The sequence below is a fragment of the Canis lupus genome, chromosome 12 (genome assembly GCF_048164855.1).
Source record: "Canis lupus baileyi chromosome 12, mCanLup2.hap1, whole genome shotgun sequence".
Classification (NCBI taxonomy): domain Eukaryota; kingdom Metazoa; phylum Chordata; class Mammalia; order Carnivora; family Canidae; genus Canis; species Canis lupus.
The window spans coordinates 35,032,008-35,054,508 of NC_132849.1; the positions used below are offsets into that span (position 1 = coordinate 35,032,008).

The 22,501-nt window shown below is 41.6% G+C and overlaps 1 long non-coding RNA gene across 3 annotated transcripts; it reads left to right on the top strand.

Moving 5' to 3' along the window:
• Positions 1-521: 521 nt before the first annotated feature.
• Positions 522-21,829, top strand: LOC140601504 (uncharacterized). Of its 3 annotated transcripts, XR_012004516.1 has the most exons (7): positions 522-551; positions 1,324-1,509; positions 2,849-2,982; positions 4,640-4,670; positions 18,229-18,696; positions 20,298-20,842; positions 20,949-21,829. It is a non-coding gene; the product is annotated as an uncharacterized lncRNA (long non-coding RNA). The 3 variants fall into 3 exon arrangements; XR_012004515.1 differs by lacking the exons at positions 18,229-18,696; positions 20,298-20,842; positions 20,949-21,829 and adding an exon at positions 5,230-6,359; XR_012004514.1 differs by lacking the exons at positions 2,849-2,982; positions 18,229-18,696; positions 20,298-20,842; positions 20,949-21,829 and adding an exon at positions 5,230-6,359.
• Positions 21,830-22,501: the final 672 nt, after the last annotated feature.

Below are 22,501 nucleotides of genomic sequence, written 5' to 3' on the forward strand. Positions count from 1 at the left end.
CCCACCTATCTTCTCTTTGAAGATGTGATGAACCAACCTCACTTATACTCCTGGCTTCTGTCATATCAACTACCACAGACCTCCCCAAATACCAAAACTCTCAGCCTCTGTGCCTTGGCAGGAGCTCCTCCTCTATTCCAAACCCACTGGCACCTTTTCTGTGATGCCTGAGTGAGAAACCCTGCTGGTCAGCCACTCTCTCCTTCTTGACCCATCGCACTTTGGACAGGCCTCTTTCTGCAGGACTTCCACAATATTCTAGCTGAGTCCATCTTTGTGAAGAGATGATACCATCCTCACACTTGACCCCTGGCCAGGTGCAGGAGCTATTGTTCAATGAAGGAAAAGATGAAAGAATGAATAAATGGATAAGAAGTAGACAACTAAAATCAATGCTTGACAAAGAATTTTTTTATTATTATTCCACAGAAAGTTAAGACTTATCAGGAACCTTAACTAGATGAGAGCCATGCCATAAATTCTGAAAAAGAGTTTCTGAGAAAAAAAAAAAAAAAAAAAAAAAAAAGAGTTTCTGAGAAAAAGAAAACAAGGTATGATGCATGTCTCTATTGTATTAAAATGAGCTATAGATTAGCAGAACTAAGACTTTTAAAAGAATATATATACTTGCAAATGTTTCCGCAAGTGGAAAAATGGATTGTTTTTTCATATTTACACATTTTTGTTATCTATCGTATAAAGGGATATAGCCCTATAAAAACGTATTATTGTTTGCTACAATAAGACAGAACCATTATAGCAAGGTTTTAAAATGTTGTTGGTTTAAAGAAGGACAAGAATGTGATTTGGAGCCTGTGGGCACTTACAGTCCGGAACAAGCCTAAACAAACATTTTTAATCAGCGTTAGTGCTTTATGAAAATTTTAATCTGCCACTTAAGAGACACTAATGTGCAAGTTGGCAAAAAAGAAAAAAAAAAAGCTGTCACCTTTACCATACATTATCTAAATGTGCTGAAGCAAATGCATTTCAAGTGCCCTTCCCTGCTGATGCATGAACACATAATAGGACAGGGAGTCAGCAGCAACTGATTTTATGTCCTAATTGGTGGCATTGGCTGTTTCTAGGACAGCCAGAGAGTGCTAGGAATAAAGACATATAAATTATCCATAATAACAAAGAGAAACAATGTGTAAAATTGATTGTATTGTCTCCTGGTAAGAAGCAAAATTTGGATCTTGGACTATCCAAATATCTTTAAATGCCACGAAATGTGATTTTAGTTCACTAGCTTTCTATAGTGAAAATGTAGACACAGCCATGAATTACACATAGCATCCCTTATCTCCCCCAACACTGCAGCTGTCACAAGTCACAGGACACTTGATCCACAGGCCAGTAAAGATTTACAGAGCCAACTTCTAACCACAGACTGAAGCACACAACAGGGCATCTAAAAGAATTCCCATTTGTGCCATCCTGACATCTTGGCATTCTTAGCATGCTATGGATGACCTCATTGTCCCAACGCTAGAGCTGAGGATGAGGGTAAGTAACCCTGGACTCTCCTGTATCAAATAGAAGCCCTTTATTTCATGAGTTTCACAGTTCCTAAAGCAAGAACAAATCCCATAAAAATATGCTGCCTGCACATCACAATGCAGAGTACTAACCACTGTAAGTTCATGGCACTGCCTACACATCAAAGCATTATGTTCATTAGTTGTGTGCATGCCTGCATGATGTGGTGTGTACGGGTAGAGCGTGCGTGCGAGTGTGTGTGACAAAGAGAGACAGAGAACGGCTGACAGGCGAAGGCAGATGATCAAAGAGACAGAGGGACAGGGTGGCAAATTGCTTGAAAAGAAAGCAAGGAGTACACAATACTACAAAGCCTAAGTTGATTTTTCCAAGGGAGACAAGAAAGAGCAGCTTAAATGAGCAGAATATATACAGGAAAGCACAAACCTGAAAAGATGTAAGAGAAACTACAAATGGAATCAAGAGTGACTTAATTGGAAAGAAAATAAGGTGATCGTAGGCAGGACTGTCCCTAGACTATGGGTCCCTGGATAAATATATTTTTGTGGGGCTCCTGTGTATACAAACAATTTGATTTTTAAAATGTATACAAAATGGTGGACCTATGTGACACATAAGGTTTATCAATGGAGATTTAGAATAACAGATTATTATTCATATTTGTTTCTTGTCCAGTCAGCGTGTGTGAGGATTATTTATAGTGCCTAAGTACCAGTGTTTCCTGTGCAGATGCCAGAACCATCTATTTCTGTTCTTTAGCATTAGATGTGCTAATTTCACTTTTCCCACTGGGAGGAAAGGGTAACAGCATCGTTATCACTCACACCATGGTTCTTCAGAATATGTTTGTATTGAAACAACATAGATCTTCTTGCCTTTGCATTTCCCTAGGACCCTTTATTTAATGCTGATCTATCATCACTCATGATGCCCCATCTATCTTGCCACACATGAATCTCAGTTCCCAGTGACTCTCAACTGGCTTTGAGAATAATGACTGTACTCTGGCAGTCTCACCCGGAGTATGAAGGGAAATATCAAATGTTAATTTACTTTCTCATCATGTGAAATTCACTATTTAAAACTGTATACAATAGACATAGAACAGCACATTTTTCTAACCTTATCTTCTCCTGAACTCCTTTGGGTAATCACTGAATTCCTAGAATGTGATTTCTTTTAATGCTGACACCACCTCTGCTTTCCACCACCAGTGGGAGGGGAGGGGGGGAGAAGGAGTTGTGAGTAGACAAAGAAGAGTAGTCCCATTTGTGCAAGGAATATCTGTCTCTCACCAAAACGGCTAAAACAAGATTTCATTGTCAACACATTGATTGGCACCTAGAGAGGGCATCCATCAGAAGAGTCTGCTGCCATTACAGAGCAATGGCTTAAAAGCTGTCAGAAGAGAATGACATAGCCACCTCTGGAGGACCACTCAGGGAGGAGATTTGACCATTCTGGTGCCTATGATGAGAGGTGAGCAAAATTAAGGATGTATGCTGCCATGTTTACTATCCTGGGGTGCTACAGACCAGAGGCTGCTATATATTGGAACATGGGGAGTGAGAGCTGACACATACACGCAACATGTGGCAGCCCAAGAGTTGGCAGTATGCCATGGGTACTCTGGAGCCCTGAACTGGTGTCTCCTACTTGAAAGTTATCAAAATCAGTGTGTCTGCCCTTGTATGGTGGTTCAATCTCGTGAAGTCTCAACAAAGACAGACTGGGCTATGCTGGTAGCAATTGCTTGTCAGGCCACCCTCCCAGAATGATCCCATAGATAAGAGTCCTGGAGCTCTTTGGGGCATCTGGTTGATTCCACATGGTGTATAGGGAGTAAAGATCAAAGAACCCCCCAAGAGGGAGAAATGGGAACAAGAATCCATAAGGATATTGATCCTAGGATCCTGACCAGATAATATAGCCATCCCAGTTTTTCCCAGATACCTGAGGAAAACTTTGAAAATGTTGAGAAAGTCACTCCAAAGCATGGGAGGCCCTGAAGTACAGGGCCTGGAACACGCATGCTGGGGTCCAAGGGCTGTGCTGATGTCAATGATGACCGGCAACATCTATTAACAACCTGAAGAGTTGTGGAGAAATCTAAAACACAGGGCAGTTAAACAAAATGACCAATTTGCAGCTTCTAAGTGGTGGAGTCTCATTTGAATCCAAATAGTCTGGCTCTAGGGCCTGTGTTCTCTGCTGTAGAAATATCTAAAAAGATTATAACGTAATATTCAGACAGATTTGGGTTTGACTCACCACCCTGAAAATACCAGTATGTGACCTTGGAGTCAAATGGGGATAATAGGGGAATCCCTGCATGGCGCAGCAGTTTGGCGCCTGCCTTTGGCCCAGGGCACGATCCTGGAGACCCGGGATCAAATCCCACGTTGGGCTCCCAGTGCATGGAGCCTGCTTCTCCCTCTGCCTATGTCTCTGCCTCTCTCTCTCTCTCTCTGTGACTATCATAAATTTAAAAAAAAAAAATGGGGGGATCCCTGGGTGGCGCAGCGGTTTGGCGCCTGCCTTTGGCCCAGGGCGCGATCCTGGAGACCCGGGATCGAATCCCACGTCGGGCTCCCGGTGCATGGAGCCTGCTTCTCCCTCTGCCTGTGTCTCTGCCTTTCTCTCTTTCTCTCTCTGTGACTATCATAAATTAAAAAAAAAAAAAAAAAAAAAAAAAAAAAAAAAAAAAAAAAAAATGGGGATAATAGTATTTACTTCACAGGGTTGTTTTCCAAGGATCAGCTGACTTGTTCTATAAAGGAACAGATTATAATTCCTTAGGCAGTTCATACAGTCTCTGTTGAAATTATTTGTTTTCTAGTGTGAAAGTAGTTGTAGACAATGCATAAGTGAATGGACATTACAGGGTCTCAATAAGACTATACAAACACAGACGGTAGTCTGGCTTTGGCCCACATAGGGCTTACTTTGCCAACTACTTGCTCTGAGTATTAATTCAGATAATGCCAATAAAAGTTTTATAAAAGTTGCCCACACTTAAAAAACAATCAATAAATATTAACTGTTATTATTATACCAACAGAATGACTACATTCTAAACTTGTTAGTGTAAGGTTTTAGTATGCCTGTCACTTTTTTTTGTCTCATTATTTTACAGTTATATTGTATATACTTGGGGAAAATAATAGGTGAGTATATAATTAATTTTTTTAATTCCTCTTCATTACTATTATTTTTAAAAACTTTCTAGAGTTATTTGCCATCTGAAAACTGACATTGTCTTTGAAATGTGTGAGTCAAAATGAGCTGGTACCATATGATTTCACTTATATATGGAATCCAAACAAACAAACAAACAAAAAACCAGACTCTTAAATACAGAGAACAAACTGGTGGTTGCCCAAGAAGAGATTGGGAGGGGTGCGTTGGGTAATATAGGTGAAAGAGATTAAAGAGGTGCAAATTTCCAGTTACAAAATAAATAAGTCACAGAGATGAAAAGTACAGCACAGGGAATATAGTCAATGATATTGTAATAACATTGTATGGTGACAGATGGTGAGTATACTTATCATGTGAGCACTGACTAATGTATATAGTTATCTAATCACTATGTTGCACACACTTGAAACCAATATAACATTGTATCCTAACTATGCTGCAATAATTACAAAAATGAGTTGATATCTCTTAAGTGTGGATTTATTATGTATTTAAAATAAATTTTTTTCATCCATTTTTCTTCAGTAACATAAAACTGGGAATTTTAGATACTACAAATCAAATTTTTCCTTGAAACCTACAATTTAAAAACACATGGAATGCATCAACAAAATGAAAAGACAACTTACTGAATGGGAGATGTTTGCAAATGATATATCTGATAAGGGATTAATTAATACCCAAAATATATAAAGAACTTCTATAATTGAACACCAAAAAAATAAAGAAAGAATCCTATTTAAAAATTGGCAGAGGATTCAAGTAGACATTTTTTCAAAGACCTACCTACAGTTGGCCAACAGACATATGAAAAGATGCTCAGCCAATAATAATCAGAGAAATGCATATCAAACCACAATGAAACATCACATTATGCCTATTAGAATGGCTAAACTCAAAAAGACAAGACATTACAAGTGTTGGTGAGGATGTGGAGAGAAAGGAACTCTTGTGCACCATTGGGAATATAAATTGGTATAGCCACTGTAGAAAATAGTATGGAAGTTTCTTGGGAAATTAAAAATAGAAATACCATATGATCCAGTTATTCCATTATTGGATATTTACTCAAAGACAACAAAAATCCGAATTCAAAAAGATATAGGCACTCCTATGTTCATAACAGCATTATTTACAGTAGACAGGATATGGAAGCAAACTAAGTTTCCATTGATAAACAAATGGATAAGGAAGATATGGCACATACATACAATGGAATATTATGCAGCCATCAAAAGGAATGAGATCATGCATTGAGACAAGATGAATAGACCTAGAGGCTATCTTGCTAGGTAAAATAAGTTAGAGAAAGACAAATACCATATGATTTCACTCACAAGTGGAATCTAAAACAACAACAACAAATGAATAAACAAACAGAAAGCACAATCAGACATACAAATACAGAGAACAAACTGATAATTGCCAGATGGGAGGGGGTAGGTTTTGAGCAAAATGGGTGAAGGGGAGGGAGATATAGGCTTCCAGTTATTGAATGAATAAGTCACAGGAATAAGAGATACAGCATAGGGAATATAGTCAATGATACTGTAGTAATGCTATATGGTGACAGATGATGAGCACAGTACAATGTATAAACTTGCTGAATCACTATGTTGTACACCTGAAACTAATGTAACACTGTATGTCAATTATTCTCAAATAATAAAATGAAATATGTATTTCTTATATATTTGATCTTTGTCCGTAGTTCCTGGCTCCCAGCTCCTAAACCCCTTGGAATTTCTTAAGTAGTGAGAGCAATAAATATGTCTTTTGTTATGTTAATGAAATGACATTGGGACCACACCTAAGGATGGAGTCTGGTAGTCAGGAGAAACAACTGAGTAATTAGAGGATTGGAATTTTCAGTCCCAACCAGACCTCCAGGGAGAGGACTGGGGCTGGACAGGAGATTCAGTTCAATCGTTAATGGTCAATGACAAAAGGAAGGAAGAGCTAGTAAGGGAGGAAGAGAGGAAGAAAGGAAGGGAGGAAGGAAGGAAGGTGGAGGGTGGAAGGAAGGAAGGAAAGAAGGAAGGAAGGAAGGAAGGAAGGAAGGAAGGAAGGAAGGAAGGAAGGGAGAGAGAAAGAGACGGAAGGAGGGACACATGTAATGCATAATCAGCTTTATCACCATTTATAGGATCATCTATTTGGAATCTACACAGCCCCCTTCCTGTACTTTTTTTTGTAAACAGCATTTCTTAACTTTGGGAAATGATCCCTTCCTCTATTCTAGTCATATGTTTTAAAATAGCTACCATCAATGCCAGCTGAGTTTGGAGGTGAGCTCTGGATCCAAGCAGTGAACTGCTTCTGCTGGTCTTATTTCCAGCTGCCAGGAGGACATTTGTCAGAAAGAATGGAATCACTGAGTAGCAAATAGCAGGAGCCAGGGTTCGAAGGACAGAGGCTTCCTATGATGGAGTCTTCACCCAGTCACCTCCAAAGTCAAGCCACAAACCTGTCCTCTCCTGGTTTGGTTAAGAGAGACAATGAATATCCCTTTGCCCAAGCAAGTTTCAGCTGATCTTGAACTGTGATGACATCACCCTTGGGTGATGTGAATCATCCCCATTTGACTCATACCAAGGGAAACTTTCCCATCTGCCATTCACCAGATGTGTGGCTTTGGCATCATTGAAAGTAACTTCCAAAGAATAAAGCTCATTTGAGGGCACTTCTTTCATCTAGAGGGCCAAATGGAATCAACTAGGTCAAGAAGAGAATGACTTTATTTATTTATTTATTTATTTATTTATTTATTTATTTATCTATTATTTATTTATTTATTTATTTAATTTGAGAGAGAGAGAGAGCATGAGCAATGGGACAGAGAGAGAGGGATAATTACTTTATTTATTTATTTATTTATTTATTATTTTTTTTTTTTTTTTGGATAATTACTTTAAATGACTGGGCTTGGTCTTTGCAATTATTTTTTATAACTAATACAATTGGGAATATTAAGCCCAATCAGGGAAAGCTTTTCTAAAGGAAACGTCCAAGCTGATATCACTGGGCTGAGAGAAATTATGGATTATTTTATAGTAAGTGGTCTGTACTCAGGGCTTTGTAGCAAAACACAATTTTAGGAAAACCTAGTAAAAAAGAAACCAATTTCTCAGGCTTTTTTAGTTTCTTGCTTTTTTGTTTTCCTCCTCATTCTTCTCTGGTTTCTTGGGTTCATCACGTAGACATTTGCTAAACAAACAGCAGATATGGGCACATGGCTACGTGTTGGCATGACAATCCCAGTGTCAGTTTGGGCTGCCTTAACAAGATACCATTGAATGTGTGACTTGAACAACAGGAATTTATTTTATCATAGTTCTGGGGGCTAGAAGTCTGAGATCAGGGTGCCAGCAGCACTGGGTTCTCATGAGACTATCATGAGACTGAGAGAGAAAAAAAGAGTAAGCTTCCTGATGGCTCTTCCTAAAAGGGCACTAATCCTGTCCTAAGCACCCCACCTTCATGACCTCATCTAAAACTGGCCACCTCCCAAAGCTCCCATATCTAAGTACTAACAGATTGGAAGTTAGGGGCTTTAACATATGAATCTGATGGAGACATGATTCAACTCATTGTGCCCCCTTAGATTGCTGGTTTTTAGAGATTAACCTATTAGTCATCCTAAGAGTTCAAAAGAATTAACTATCAAAATATATTTTCATCTGTTGTTCAGCCAGGGAAGTGTGAGGGAATGAACAGTTCTCTTAGAGCCAGAAATCTCAGTTCAAGCTTTGCCTAGACTCTATATTTAATTAGGTTACTTGACTATTTTGAGCCTCAGTTTCCCCTTCTGTAAAAGTGAGATAGTAAATATCTGCTTTACATGGATAAACAGGATAATACATGTGAAAGGATAGTTACGAAATATTCTTAACCACCTGGCTTTAAAAGATCTATGGTGAATAATCACCTTAATTTTTCAACCCTCCAAGGCATCAGTCATTAGTGTGAATTAATCAATCCGTTTGCTTCTTCTAGGATTAGCCCTGAAGAGATGGGGCTGGGGGTCCTTCTGGAAGGTGGGGTACATAACAGTAAAAGAAAACTTTGATGGTATTGCAAAAGAAGATTAAATTGGATATCTAGAGACTAGGACAAAGTATCCGTGAGCAGTGAGGTTAGGCTGGTCAGCAGGAAAGGGTCCCAAAAGGATACAGGAGAAAAAGAAGTAGTCAGCTTCATGGTTTTGCAAAACTCAGTTCTGGAGACTGAGTTCCCCGCTCTCCAAAAAGCTCCCTTCCCTTCCCCTGTGACACAAATGCAGGCAGGAATCCCTGTCACGCCTAACAATCAGCGCATCTGAAGCAGAAGAGGGGAATAGAGGTTGGAGGGTCCCGTTTGGCTGAGGCCCACCCACCATCACCACAGCAGCTCCTGAGCCAGAGAATAAGCCAGCCGCGCTCAGGGCCAGCTGTAGTCTGCAGAGCTCCAGAGCAGATGCTGCCGGCCTGCGCTTTGCTGTGAGGCATCATTGTAACTCTCTGCCAGGAAGCGCCTCTGGAAGGCAAAGAAACAGAGACCAGACACCTAACTTCATAAAAACTAACAAGTGTCTAATCCTCCCAGCGGCTTGCTTGTACAGCTGTACCTGTTGCTTGTGACATCTCCTTGAGCCGCGCGCTCACCAACCGGAATGCTCCAGGAGAACAGTCTTTCACCAAGGGACAGACGAAACCAAACACCACCAGGGATTCTTTCCAAAAGTGATCAGAGAATGCCCCTCCTCTCAAGATTACTTGATCCAACAACATTCTTCTTACTAATATTCCTCTGTCAGAGACCATGAATTTCAAATGACAAAACTATTTTCTGGAATCTTCCACATTGTAACTGCCTATTAATTACCTCCGCTTGTCAGTTGGCCCCACACACAGGGCTTAAATGTTTAGTCTGCAGTTTATACAGTCATTCTCCTGCTTCATAATTACTCGCCAGAATCACTTAGGTCTGAAGACATCGCCACAAAGTCTATGCTTTTCCTTGTCTTATAACAATGCATTATCAGGTCTGCATTCATAAGCCTTTTTCAGGGACTGTGCTGGAACTTTATGCATTACCTGTCCTTTGAGTAAATTCCCAATTGTACACCTACTTCTCAGGCTCTTGGATCAGGGCCCAGGTGAGTGGGTTCTAGGGGTCATGAGGAGGAGAAGCCCTCTCCGTGTCTACTGTGCACACAGAGGACGTTTCCTCTGGGGCTTCAACAATATTCGCTCCATTTTCTAAAGTGACCTCCCTGGTTGCAATAGCAATGAGTTTTAAGGAGCTCTCACATGGCCTAGCACACTCACCTGCCATGCCTAGACTTGCATCAGACTCGGACCAGTGGGGTCAGGAGGGATAGGCCTAGCCCATGGGAATGGACTCTTGGCTTCAAGGGAAAAGCAAAAAGGGAAAGAAGGCCCTGAAGACCTGAGGGAAATGTGGATTCCAGAGATGGTTACCATTTCAGAGCAAGGTTTTCGTGGTGCATCGTGAGTCTCCTACCCCAAAGGTCAAGGCCCTCAATAGCCCAACACACAGGCTATTTCCAGTGCTCTCTCAGATTATTCACCAGCTGAAAGTCTCTCAGCCAGATTGGCTTATTTGTCCTTCTTTCCTAGGCCCGGATCTTTGGCCACCTCTGTTGTTCTACTCAGGCCTCATGCTGGAATGTCCCTTTTCAATACTCACCTCAAATCTACCTCCTCCTGAGAGGCTTTCCTTTCTTGCCAATCCCAAATAATCTCTTCCCCTCAGAAACAACTCCATGAATACCACTTATAAAGTAATCACCCCTGTCTTGTGTGGTTATCTTCAGGTGTCATTCATGTCTTTTACAGTCACGTAACTTTGCATTGTTGGTGTGTTTTCTTTACAAACATAATTTTCTTGAAGGCAAGGATCTTGTCATATTACCCTCACCTCTCTCACAGCTTCAACAATAATATGCAGTAAGGATCTTTACTGGACTTAGTTCTTTGGCTGCATCACACTCAGAATTTACAGATTCTTTTCTTTCCTAGCAAAATCCAAGTAAAAATCAGTGGAACAGTGATTCAGGCCCTGTAGCAACAGTGCTTCCTCAGTTCCTTTACTGATTGGTACTAGGATCTTAGGGGTTGCCTTTGTTTTCTTACGCCTGCATTCTATGTACCGGCTACCAGAATATGCATAATAAATTGTTTGGGATGCATGTGTGTGTTTTGCTAGAATGAGAGCCAACTTACTCTCTACTGTCTGTGAAAAGGGGAATTAGTCATGGTTACTGAAAAGAGGAGAACACATTCAAAGTAAATATCAGTGCATGAGATCGCTTTTCACTAAAACCCTGAACACCCACATGAGCCTGAATTTGTAAATATTTACTGTAAGTTATGGTAAAAAATATTGGCTTCTCAAGCTCTATTGCTGCCAAAATATTTCTTTCCTTCATGCCTGCCCAGTGTTCTGGCCTGTGGCTGGCAATGTACCTTCTGTCTTAAGTTAACTTCATAGCAATGGTCAAGCTGTGAGTGTACTTTTGGGTAGTGTAGAGGAATAAAGACAGAGAGAGAGAGAAAAAAAAAAAAGAAGGAATTTTGAAAAAATAATTAAAGTGATAACATAATGAATGACAAAAGTACTATTTCCGATGATGTCTGACATCTACCATATGAATTAAACAAAACATTTTACCTTTAAACACAAAAATCTTATAAAGAGCCTGGGCAAAGACAATCCCCAAAGCTGACAGATTCACCTGGGCTTCACTCTGCTCGTAAGTGCAAAGAATGCCCTCTGTTCCCCTCCCCACAAATTCAGGACCTTATTCTCCTTATTCAGGACACTTATTCAGGACACTTATTCAGGACACCTTATTCAGGACACTTATTCTCCTGACCTCATGGGGAAGGTTATGGCAGAACTAAAATTCTCACTAAGGCCACCCACCCAGAAGCTAGTTGCCCACTGTCTCTGTCTTCTGGTACCTGAGCCCACATGAACAATCCTTATTTTTATGTTGAATCAACTTGGATTCAGAACTTACCTTTTTCTGAGTTCTCCAAAGAAAGCCACTAACACAAAACTATAAGGAGCAATGACCCCTCTACTAAAGGTGTTATAGAAGAGTTGGAGGGAGCCAGATGGGTTACAGTACATATCTCACAGCAACAATTGACGCCCACCAATTATTTTTGATCTGCCAAATGCCCTTTGTTGGCCACTAGACTACTGTGAATTACCCTCTCTGTTTTTCTCCCAGCAGAGCCCACCTCCCGCACAAGGGTAACACCAGAGCAGGCATAGAAGAGGGGTTCCCCATCCTACCCCTGAACCCTTCTAGGGGAATTGGTCTGTATTAACCTCAATAGTCTCTATCATATGGGATTTTAGACCATGGGGAGATATTTAGGGCATAATATCTTTCTGCAATGACAATCTTTCTGCAAAAGATCAGATAACCCAGATTGTTGTGCCCATCCCTCTAGTACATATAGCCTTAATAAGACTTAAAGCCATCTGAGCTTAGCCTCGAGAATAAGGCAGAGGCCAGTGCCAGAGGGCTCCATAATTTGCAGTCAGTGTAAAGGGAAAATGTGGGGCCTCTTGTTCAGAAATTATTAGCAATTTTGAGACAGCGCCCTCAGATCATTAAATCAAGTGCAGGCCCTCCTAAGAATGGGGTCCTGTGGGACTGCACAACCTGTATGCCTGTGAAGGTGGACCTGTTATGAAAGTTACAGGAATTATAACCATATACATGAAATGTGTGCCATTTGTGGTCAATTACTGTGCAGCATAATAACGGTGCATTTCATAATTATGTAAGTAAAAATATGTAATCATTACATAAACACTGCCTTGGAATAATACAATGCCAGGTATTGTTTTTACTAGGTGCAGGATTTACTTTTGGAGAATTAAACCCTGTTAATATGCAGACAGCCTTCACCTCATGGCCATTCCTCTGCTCACACGTTTTACTTTGAAGAGTTTCTGGATGTTGTGACTCAAAAAAAAGCATCATCTTAAACAGCATCAATCAAGATCAGGAGTAGTGGATTTTGGAGATGAAAATCAGTCTCCTTCCTACCATTTTATTCAGGACACACTAGTTAATTAAAATTACACTAAGAGTCAGTCACATTAAGAGAAGTGGTACCTACACTTTTGGATTTTCTACACCAGTTAATTTTCCCAGAAATGTAAGAGATGGGGCACCTGGGTGGCTCAACTGGTTAAGCATCTGCCTTTGGCTCAGGTCATGATCTCAGGGTCCTGGTATTGAGTCCTGCATCAGGCTCCCTTCTAAGTGGGGAGTCTGCTTCTCTGTCTGTCCTTCTCCTGACTCATGCTCATTCTCTCTCACAGAAATAGGTAAAATCTTTAAAAAATAAAAAAGAAATGTAGGAGATGGGCATAAAGTTGACACATTTTAATTTTGCCATGTAAGGACATCTTGAAATTAAATGAATTTATGTTACAAGTGACTGACTCCCATTGCCATTTTTCCTCACTTAGCCAGACAGATGAAAATTCTTCCTCTATCATCAGCATGGTTGGAGGACTGACACTTATGCACTACGGGTCTAAGGACCAGTGGCTACAGCAATGTCTATAAAGAAGATTGAAGTATCATTTTGCTTTAACATGCATGATTCCTTGCAACACTTTATGGCCCATTCTTTGCTTTGGAGGAACAATTCATTTTATATGATCATCTGGATGTCAACTTTCCCCTCCCTCTGCACCTCCCTGGCTCTATTTCTTAGAGATTTGGTTGAACCTGGCCCAAATCCCAAATCTATTTCCTTGGACCCTCAGAAGTCCTTGTCATGCTTCTAGAAGTGCCTATGCTTTGCTTTTCTCTTTGCCTCCCTGTCCCAATATTCAGATGGAAAGTCTCTGGTTCAAATCTATCCATCGTTTCCATGATAAAAGAATCATCTATTCTGTTTGAGCTCTTTAGGATTTAGGCAATCTTATGGAGATTTGTTGGCATGTGGTCTTCAGCTGTAGTCCTCATTTCACCTCCATCCTCCCCTCCCCTTTGTCATCCCTAATCTCCCTGGGACTTCAGGTAAACCCCCTTTCTCTTGCAGGACAGTCCTGCCCCCAAGCAGATCCCTTAGATACCCAGCAGTACTTAGTGTCTATGACAGCTTGGCTTCCAAACCAATTCCTCCCTACAGAAATTCTGGTGGATTTAATGTTTCTCCACTCATTTCATATCATTAACTAATTCCACACGCTGTTGAAACTTTCCCTAGTTACCTTAGGTTTAAATAATCTCCTGTTCATCAGAATTTAAGCACTGCTAAGGGTTGTACATACTGTATCATATAATCCATTGTCCAGCATGCTTCACTCAATTTTCTTGTGTATTTGTCCCTCAGTGAGACTGCGATGTTTGTGCGGGTGAGGGCAGTAATTCTTACATCTCTAACCATTCATTCAGCAAGCAAGCCTTTGGGTGTGTCCTATGTGCCAAGCACACCTAATCCACATGGCAGCACCTGCCCTTGAGGAGCTTATGGCTTAGGAAGGGACAGAAGCAGATATACCACCAGATGACTTACAATATGCTGCAGGAAGTATTCTAATAGAGATGTGAACACAGTTTATGGGAACCCAGAAGAGTAAAAATGAACTCTACCCAGAAGAGTTAGAAAGGGCCTCTGCAGGATGTGTAAGAGCTCCTAGAGGAAGGGCATTGTAGGCAGGAAGATTAAAATATATAAAAGCACAGAGAGAGGAAGTTATGTATGAAAAACTAAAGTTCAATGTGACTAGGGCATGGAGCTTCTAGAACAGATGGGAAAGAAGTAAGTAAGGAGCAGATGTCAGGATGGACCATAAAAAAAGTCTTCTGAATTTCTCATAGCTCTGGCCTTACCAGATATAGTCTGTGCTTAATAAATAAATAACAATGGTGTGCTTTTATACAACACTTTACCATCTACCAAGAATTTTTACATTCATGATCCTTGTTCTCACAACAGCCCTGTAGATGAAGATCTCCCCTCAATTTACAGATGATCAAACTGAGGTTTGGGAGAGGTTTAGTGATGTGCTTCAAGTCCCTCAGCTAAGTCCTATCTGGTGAGACTCCAATCTAGCTCTTTTTTAAAAAAGATTTTATTTATTTTTAAAAAGATTTTGTTTGTTTGTTTATTTTTTTATTCATGAGAGACACACAGAGAGAGGCAGAGACATAGGCAGAGAGAGAAGCAGGCTCCCTGCGAGGAGCCGGATGTGGGATGTGGGAATCAATCCCAGGACCCAGGAATCATGCCTTGAACTGAAGGCAGACGGTAAACTACTGAGCCATCCAGGCATCCATCTAATCTAGCTCTTAATTCTGGGCCCCAAAACTCTTTCCACCATCCAGATAGCAGGTGAGCGGGTCCATGCTTACTGTTGCTACAAAGCCTTGTAGAGCAAAACTCAGAGCAATTTAATGGGAAGAGAATAAGCTTTACAGCCATAATACCCAAGTTCAAGTCCTAGCTCTATCACTTACGACCCATGTAACCTAAGGAAAATGACAAAACCTCCCAGCCTCTGTTTTGACATCTGTCAACAGTATTATGTGAAAAACTTTCTTCACAGAACCACTGATGAGATCAGAGCATCCAGCCCTGACATAAATTAGAAGTCGCTCCATCAATACCACAAAACTATTTTTAAGCAATTATTCAATAGACAGAGGAAACTTTAATTGCACATTATGTTTCAAAAAATAAATATAGATCTATTTTAAGTTATACCAAATATTTTAATTTTGGCCCAAGTATCTGATGTGTCCTTAAAGCTATTCAGTCTTCCTATTTTTCCTGGACTGTACTTTATGGGCTTAGCTTTATTTCTAAAATGAATTACAAACTCACGTATGAATCATTTGCTGTCCTCATGTCACACCACAAGGTCTATTTTTGGGGACTGGAGGGGGAGAGTTGATAGCGATTACAAGCTTCTGTAGGAATTTGTTATTTGCTCAGATAAAATGAGTCCTTTCTCTATGGGCTTCCCTTTGAAAGAAATTGGTTAAGAGATGCTATTTTCTAGGATTTTTGTACCAGTAAACTACTGCCACTAGGGCGCAGGGTGGGGGGAGAGGACATAAGGAAATGCCATGCAAATGTCACTCAGATCTGTCAACACCCATCCCAGGGATTTGGCAGACCATTAGTCAGCTTTTCCTCCAAGTGCCAACAGGCAGAAAAACCAAGCAATCGACCTAAAATTAAAAATTACCTCTAAGATCAAAACAATAGCTAAGTAATGAGACTTAGGGTTGAAAATGAAATAAAGACACGCCCCCCAACAATAGATCAAAAATCACACGGTCTAATTTTATTCTTTCCCTTTAGGGCACCCCACCTCCCTCCAAACAACCAAGCCCTTCAATCAATTAGTGCCATCTAGCATGGAAAAGGCCAAAAAAAAAAAAAAAAAAAAAATCACAGGCGGTATTTTCCACTGAGCCAGCCACTCTCTCTCTTTTTTTCTTCCCTGAGGTTAATAGTGAAAGTTCTGTTTGTTTCATAATGTATTAATTCTTGCTGCTTGCAAGAAATTATTTTTGGAGGTATCATATTTTAATATAAGTTTCCATTAATCTTTCCACATGATTCTCTTGCTTTTAAGTATGGCCCTTCCAACCAGGCTCACCCAACAATACCCATGCTTCATACACCCTCAGCCCTGAGACAGGCCAAACACTGTGTTCATCGCCTGGAACACAGCCCTGGACGCTGGTGGGGAAGGAGAGAACATTTGCAACCACACTCAAGTGTCATGGTGGTTTTCAGCTGGCAGAAGCAACCGAACATGAGTCGTTGCACTTTTCATGCTCATGAAGGGATTTTCCAAAAATCTAAGCTATGTTTTGAAATCTGCATTATTACAGGGTATAGCTCCCTCCACTCCCCATTCTTTCTCCAGCCCTCTGCTTCCCAAATTGTTCGGGGGAGAACTTTTGGAAAACACAGCCAGAGGAAAGACGGACTCTTTTTGCCAAGGACTAAAACAAGAGGCTGATGAAAAGAAAAGTTGCATTATATTCTTTCACATTTTGGTTAGCCTAATTATACCCACTCAAGCTGACTTCTCCATCCCAAATGCCAGAATTAGAAAGAATGATTGCCAATGGTAGAATGGCTGCCTGGGGACAAGAAGCCCCATACACACGAGAGCACCCAGCACTTTTATTTTTTCTTTCCAAATTCCAAGGCCTATTGTTATATTCAATATACTCCCTTCCCTTTTTTTCTTTTTTCATTTTCTATACACCACCCTCCTCTCTCTTGTGTTAGGACCTTATAAATAGAATGGCCAGTGTTTAAATTCACTCTTGTCATTGGTCAGGTCACTTAGAGTCTCTGAGCCTCAGTTTCCTTTCCTGTCACCTGACAATAAATGTACCAGGTTGATAAGGTTGTGCTACCACGATGATGAAAGATATCACATTGACTGGCACGTGATAAGTGCTCAGTAAATAACACAGAGCTACTATTACTATTATTCCTGGTGTGGTAGGATGTCACATTGTGGCATCCTCAAGAAAGGACACCCAGTGGTATTCATCCCCTTGTAGAGTCTCCTCCTACATAAAAAACTTAGCTTGATCATGTGACTTGATTGGGCCAATGAGGCCTTAACAAGTATGGTAGAGCAGAGGTCTGATAAACTTTTAGGGGATGAGGTGTGTTTTCTTGGAAAGCTCCCTGGGATCCCACTAGCCGAATCATGAGAAGCCTAGGCTGTCCTGATGGAGAGACACCACACGGACATGCCCTGGAGGCAGAGACACCACCTGCAGACACCATATAGAGTGGAATGGAGGTGCCCCCACTGAGCACCCACTGCCATTGAGAGCAGAACTGTCCCTAGCATTGTGAGAGAGAATAAATCATTATTGACAAATAACTGAAACACCCAGGAAGTAAAAAGAAAACAAATTTAGGAGTTGAGTTTTACTCAACTCACGAAGATGGCATGACATGGATTGTGGTGTCATGAGGTTGAATCAACAGCCAGAGGTTGAATCAATTACAAACTCTGACTGTGGGCAAATTAATTCTCTCTAAGCCTGTTTCCTTATCTCTGCATGAAAATAATAGGGGTTATTCCTTACGGCTGTTGCAAGGATTGAACAAAATCATCTATGTAAAATATTTAGTTTGGTGCGAGCAGCACAGCAAGCATTTAAAAATATGTTAGTGATATCATCGTTGTTTTCCTTGAGGTGCAAACAGAAACATAGCAATTTTGTTTGAAATACTGAGATGTCTTGGTAATAACGAGTTGGCAAAGGGCACTGCCCAGCTTGGGGACCCTAAGGACACAGTGTGGCTGCAGAAGCCAGCCATTGCTATCTGGGGCATCCCTGCTATGGCAACTGAGTCAAATGACCTGCTCTTGTGTACACTCTTTTCCTTTAAAGAAAATATTGATGCTGAGTTTTCACAGGTGCTTTAGATTTACTCACCGGGGCCTTTATGCAACCACCTGTCCTTGTTTTTCTTTTACTCGGGGTAGAAGAGATAATGCTAAGCCCAGCAAACCTGATTTGGCTCCAGGAATCCAAGCCATGGGAGAAAGCACAGGCATTGCCTTTTTACCAGGAGTGAGGAGTTCATCAGAGGAAACACAGCAACACCAGGTTCAGGGGGGCTTCACCACTCCTTGTACCACGACAGCAGTCGGCCTAGTTTCAGCCTCAACCAAAAGCCGGGACTTTACAAAAATCCAAGATTTCCTAGAACCACCTCACCAACAGGAAGGGGGCCTGAGTCTGTGTTAAAGGAGAAAGGCCTCTAGCAAATGCGTATCAGAAGGCGCCTAAAAGATGTTATTTTAAAGGAAATCGGGCTTGACCAGGAGCAGCCATAAACCTCAAACATCTGTGCCACGGCCCATCACCCTGCACAGTTTTAGAGGAGAACATAGTGTTACTTTTGCTGGCAGCACAGGTCTGCTGATAAGCAAAGATGGAATGTGTTTCAGGTGAGTACTATTTTCTGAGCAATTTAGAAACTTCAGAGGTGGTTGCTGGAAACGGGTCCCAGGACTGGGAGGGACTATTGAGCTCATATGCACAGCAGTGTCATTTGGTTCTGAATCTTTTACTGCTTTTGAAGTAGATCGGGGCCAGTTTCCCCCACTCTGTCATTCTGTCCCACCTTAAGGCAATCGGGCACTTTGCTGGTTCCTGTGGGTTCCTGGCAGGCCCATTGCATTTCTCCAGGGCAGCTCCCCCTCCTCCTATCAGCCTGGTACCATCTGTTCTCCTGGCCTTGCTCACTCCTCCAAACAGACCCCTTCTCCTGTCTGCAGATTAGCTCAGGGGAACTTCCTGAAGCTCAAGTCAATGTCCTCAGATGCAGATTGTCCAGAGAACCTCAGCTTAATTCATATTACGAGGTGCTCCAGATGCTTTCAACATAGCAAGGGAAAGACAGGAGGTGGAGTTGGAACGGGGGTGGGGGGAGGGTGGGGGAGGAAACAAGCCAGAAAGGCTGGTGCCACCAAGAAGCCAAGATTCTATGGAAAGGGAACAGACAATGTGACAGGGCAAAGGCCTAAGGGAAGCAAGTGATAAGCGGCCAGCCGATGACCAGGCAACAGAAGTAGGAAGGAGAGGCTGCCACAGGCTGAAAGGGAGCAAGGTTTCTGTGCACCCCCATACCTCCAACCTCCTCTAAGCCCCACTCCCTGCATCTGCACCTGGGCCACTGAGCCTCTGCTACCACCTGGAAGAGAATGTTAGCTGAAGCTCTCGCAGATAAAATGCCAAGCTGCAGGTATACGGTTCCCAGATGTAGAATTCGTGGTGGGAATGTCAATTTGGATCATTTAAGAAATGATCCAACCCAGGAGTACTTTCAGGAGAGGGCAGGGTGACCACAGTGGAAAAAGGCAAGAAGCTGTAGTTCGAGGGAACCCACAGGAAAATCTCTTGAGGAGCATTGGCTGGAGGAGAGCACAGGAGACTGGGGTCAGATCACACATGGGTCACCAAACCAAAACTTTCCTCCATTTCTCCTCTTCCTCGTCCCTAAATCCGAGGCAGCACAGTGACTTGGAGGGGAATCATAGACATGCTCTGCAGGAAACACAGAAGAAGGCAGGCATGCCTCCCTCCCCCATCTCATGCATGTTTCCAGGCTAAAGCAACCCGTGCAGAGGATGGTAGAGCTTCTGCCCTAGTTGTGAGTGTTCTATGTCCTGGACACATTTATATTACTAATAAGATATGTTTTAAGTTTTTAATTACTATCTAATAATAACCAAAACAGATGATACATCTATGTGACATTTCACCCAAAGGTGGGAGTCAGGAGAAAGGACCCAACAAGTTTGCTAGAGCAGCCATGAAAAAATATGTGATCACACCAGATCAAATTCCATGTGTTTGATGCATCAATTCTGTGTTCATTGATACAGCCAGCCTTTGGTTAGCATCTCTCAGAATCAGTCTAGCTTGGGAGAGTGGAATGGAGAGGCACCTCAATGAGAAGACCAAGTTGGCAAGGTCCCATGGCATGGTTGCAGAGTAGGGTGACCAGTGCTTTACCTGCTTCACCTCTATTCCCTCATTTCTCCAGGTTCTCTTGCTTACTGACCATAAGGCCATCTGGTTGACCCCCCTGGACTGCTAACCACCTGAGATCAGAAAGTTTCAAGCTTTTCTAAAGCCTTCCTTCAAAAGTAGCTATAGGGGCACCTAGGTGGCTCAGTGGTTGAGCATCTGCCTTGGGCTTAGGTTGGGATTCCGGGGTCTTGGGATTGAGTCCCACATCAGGCTCCTCGCAGAGTCTGCTTCTCCCTCTGCCTATGTCTCTGCTTTTGTGTCTCTCATGAATAAATAAAGAATTGTTTTAAAAGTTACTATTGGAACTTTAGAGAATTACTACAAAGCATCCCTCTCTTAACTGCTCATATAGAACCAGTAGAGAGAGATAAACATTAAAGGCAGGCAGATGGAGTTCAAAATATCACTTTTCTTCCTCATAAAGCTGTTGGAGACCGTGGCTTAGAGGTGGGGACCAAATAACTGTGCCAGTATCACACCTCCAACTTAAGCCATCCACAGCAGCTCTGGACTACCCCCAAGGCTCCCATGAAGGAATCTGCCGTGGTAACCTCTAGGGTAGGTGGTCTCTAAGCTAGTGGGGAAAGGAGAGGGTTGAGCCCCTAATTCTCAGGGGTTGCTCTCAAGTTCCCTAACCAGACAAATTACCCTTCCTCCTTGGCAGGAGAAATGGAGGGAGCAAAAGTGGTAGAAGAGCCCAGTTCCTCCTACAGTGAACAGGAGTCAGTGTGTACCTGCTGCCCTACCTAAGTCCTACTATTAGAGCAGAGCCAGGCTTCTCTGGTGGAAGAGGAACCCACGCTCCCTTCTATCCCCATGGGGGAGCTGGAGAAGCAAGGAGACTTGGTATGGAAAATGCCATCTGGGCCCTTGAACAGCCTCCTAGCCAGGATGGAAAAAACACTGCTACTGTGGCTCCTTGATTCTTTGGTAGATTTGATTCCTGAAACTGGATGCTCAGCTTCTTGAGCCTTAGGAGCCCTTTGCCACCACTGGCCTATTGCTGCCCATCTGCCCCTGTGTGCAATCTGGCACAGTCAGAAGGCACCTCTGTGCCCAGGGAAGCCTAGAAGGGAAGGAGGAGTGAGGCAAATCCACTCTCTGCATGGCCTCACTCAATAGGGTTCTCCTGCCTTCCCTGACCCCTCTCTGGTAAAAATCCAACTGTAGGCTTCCTTTGGGGTCTAAAAGCAGCTGGTTGTATCTTTCTTTGAACTGGATCTATAATATTCATTTATTTGCTTGTTCAGAAGAACAGTTCCTGGGAGAAGCCAAGAATGAATGATGGTGTTTATGGACTGGGAAGAAAGACTTGAGGGTAGAGCTGTGTGGATTTTTATTACTGGATATTTATTTCCAGGTCACTTAAAATCCATAATTTTTAATTTGAAAGTGGAAGAGTGGGCAAGAAGAGTCACAAATCCTTTGGATAAATTATCAAAAGCTTAGAGACACTCTTCATCCAAAAATGTGCACATACATATGATGTATATGTATATGTGTATATATAGTATTATATATAAGGTATTATATATTTATGTGTTATATATATGAAGAATTATATTGTATATATGTAAAGTATATAGACTCCTTGGAAGCATGTTTATATTTATATTTATATATCCCAGAATAAGAACCCCTACTTTCAACCATACAGAGTTTTAGAAATATATAGAACATCAAATGTAGTTTGGTACAAAAGAGAAATCTCAATTGAATAAACAAAACCTATTATTTTTAAGAAATTTATATCCTATATTCTTTAAAAATTGAAATGCAAATAATAAAAATAAAGGAAACCATATATAAGATCTGCAGAATTAATTATATCAGCAAACAGATTGTTACTATAATTAAACTCATATTTAAGTCTGAGCTTCCTGGCAGCTAAGATAAACAGAGAAACATCAAGAAAAGCAACCGATTATGGAGAACTAGGTGTTTGGTTTTCTAAGACCCGCGGAGGATACAGAGGATACGTAAAACATGGTCCTTCTCCTTAAGGAAGAAAAAAAAGACCTTCAGAGGCTAAAGGCAAGGGCAGGGGTCTGTGATGGGGCTCCTGTTCCATGCTATAAATGGAAGTTTCAATGGTACTGCATGGATACAGAAAGAGATAGCCTTGAAGTCTCATTTGAAATTCATGAAAAATATTTCAAACAGGCTTTGGGGAAAATCCAGTTTATGAAGTGAGGGAGGGAGGATTATGATGAGTCC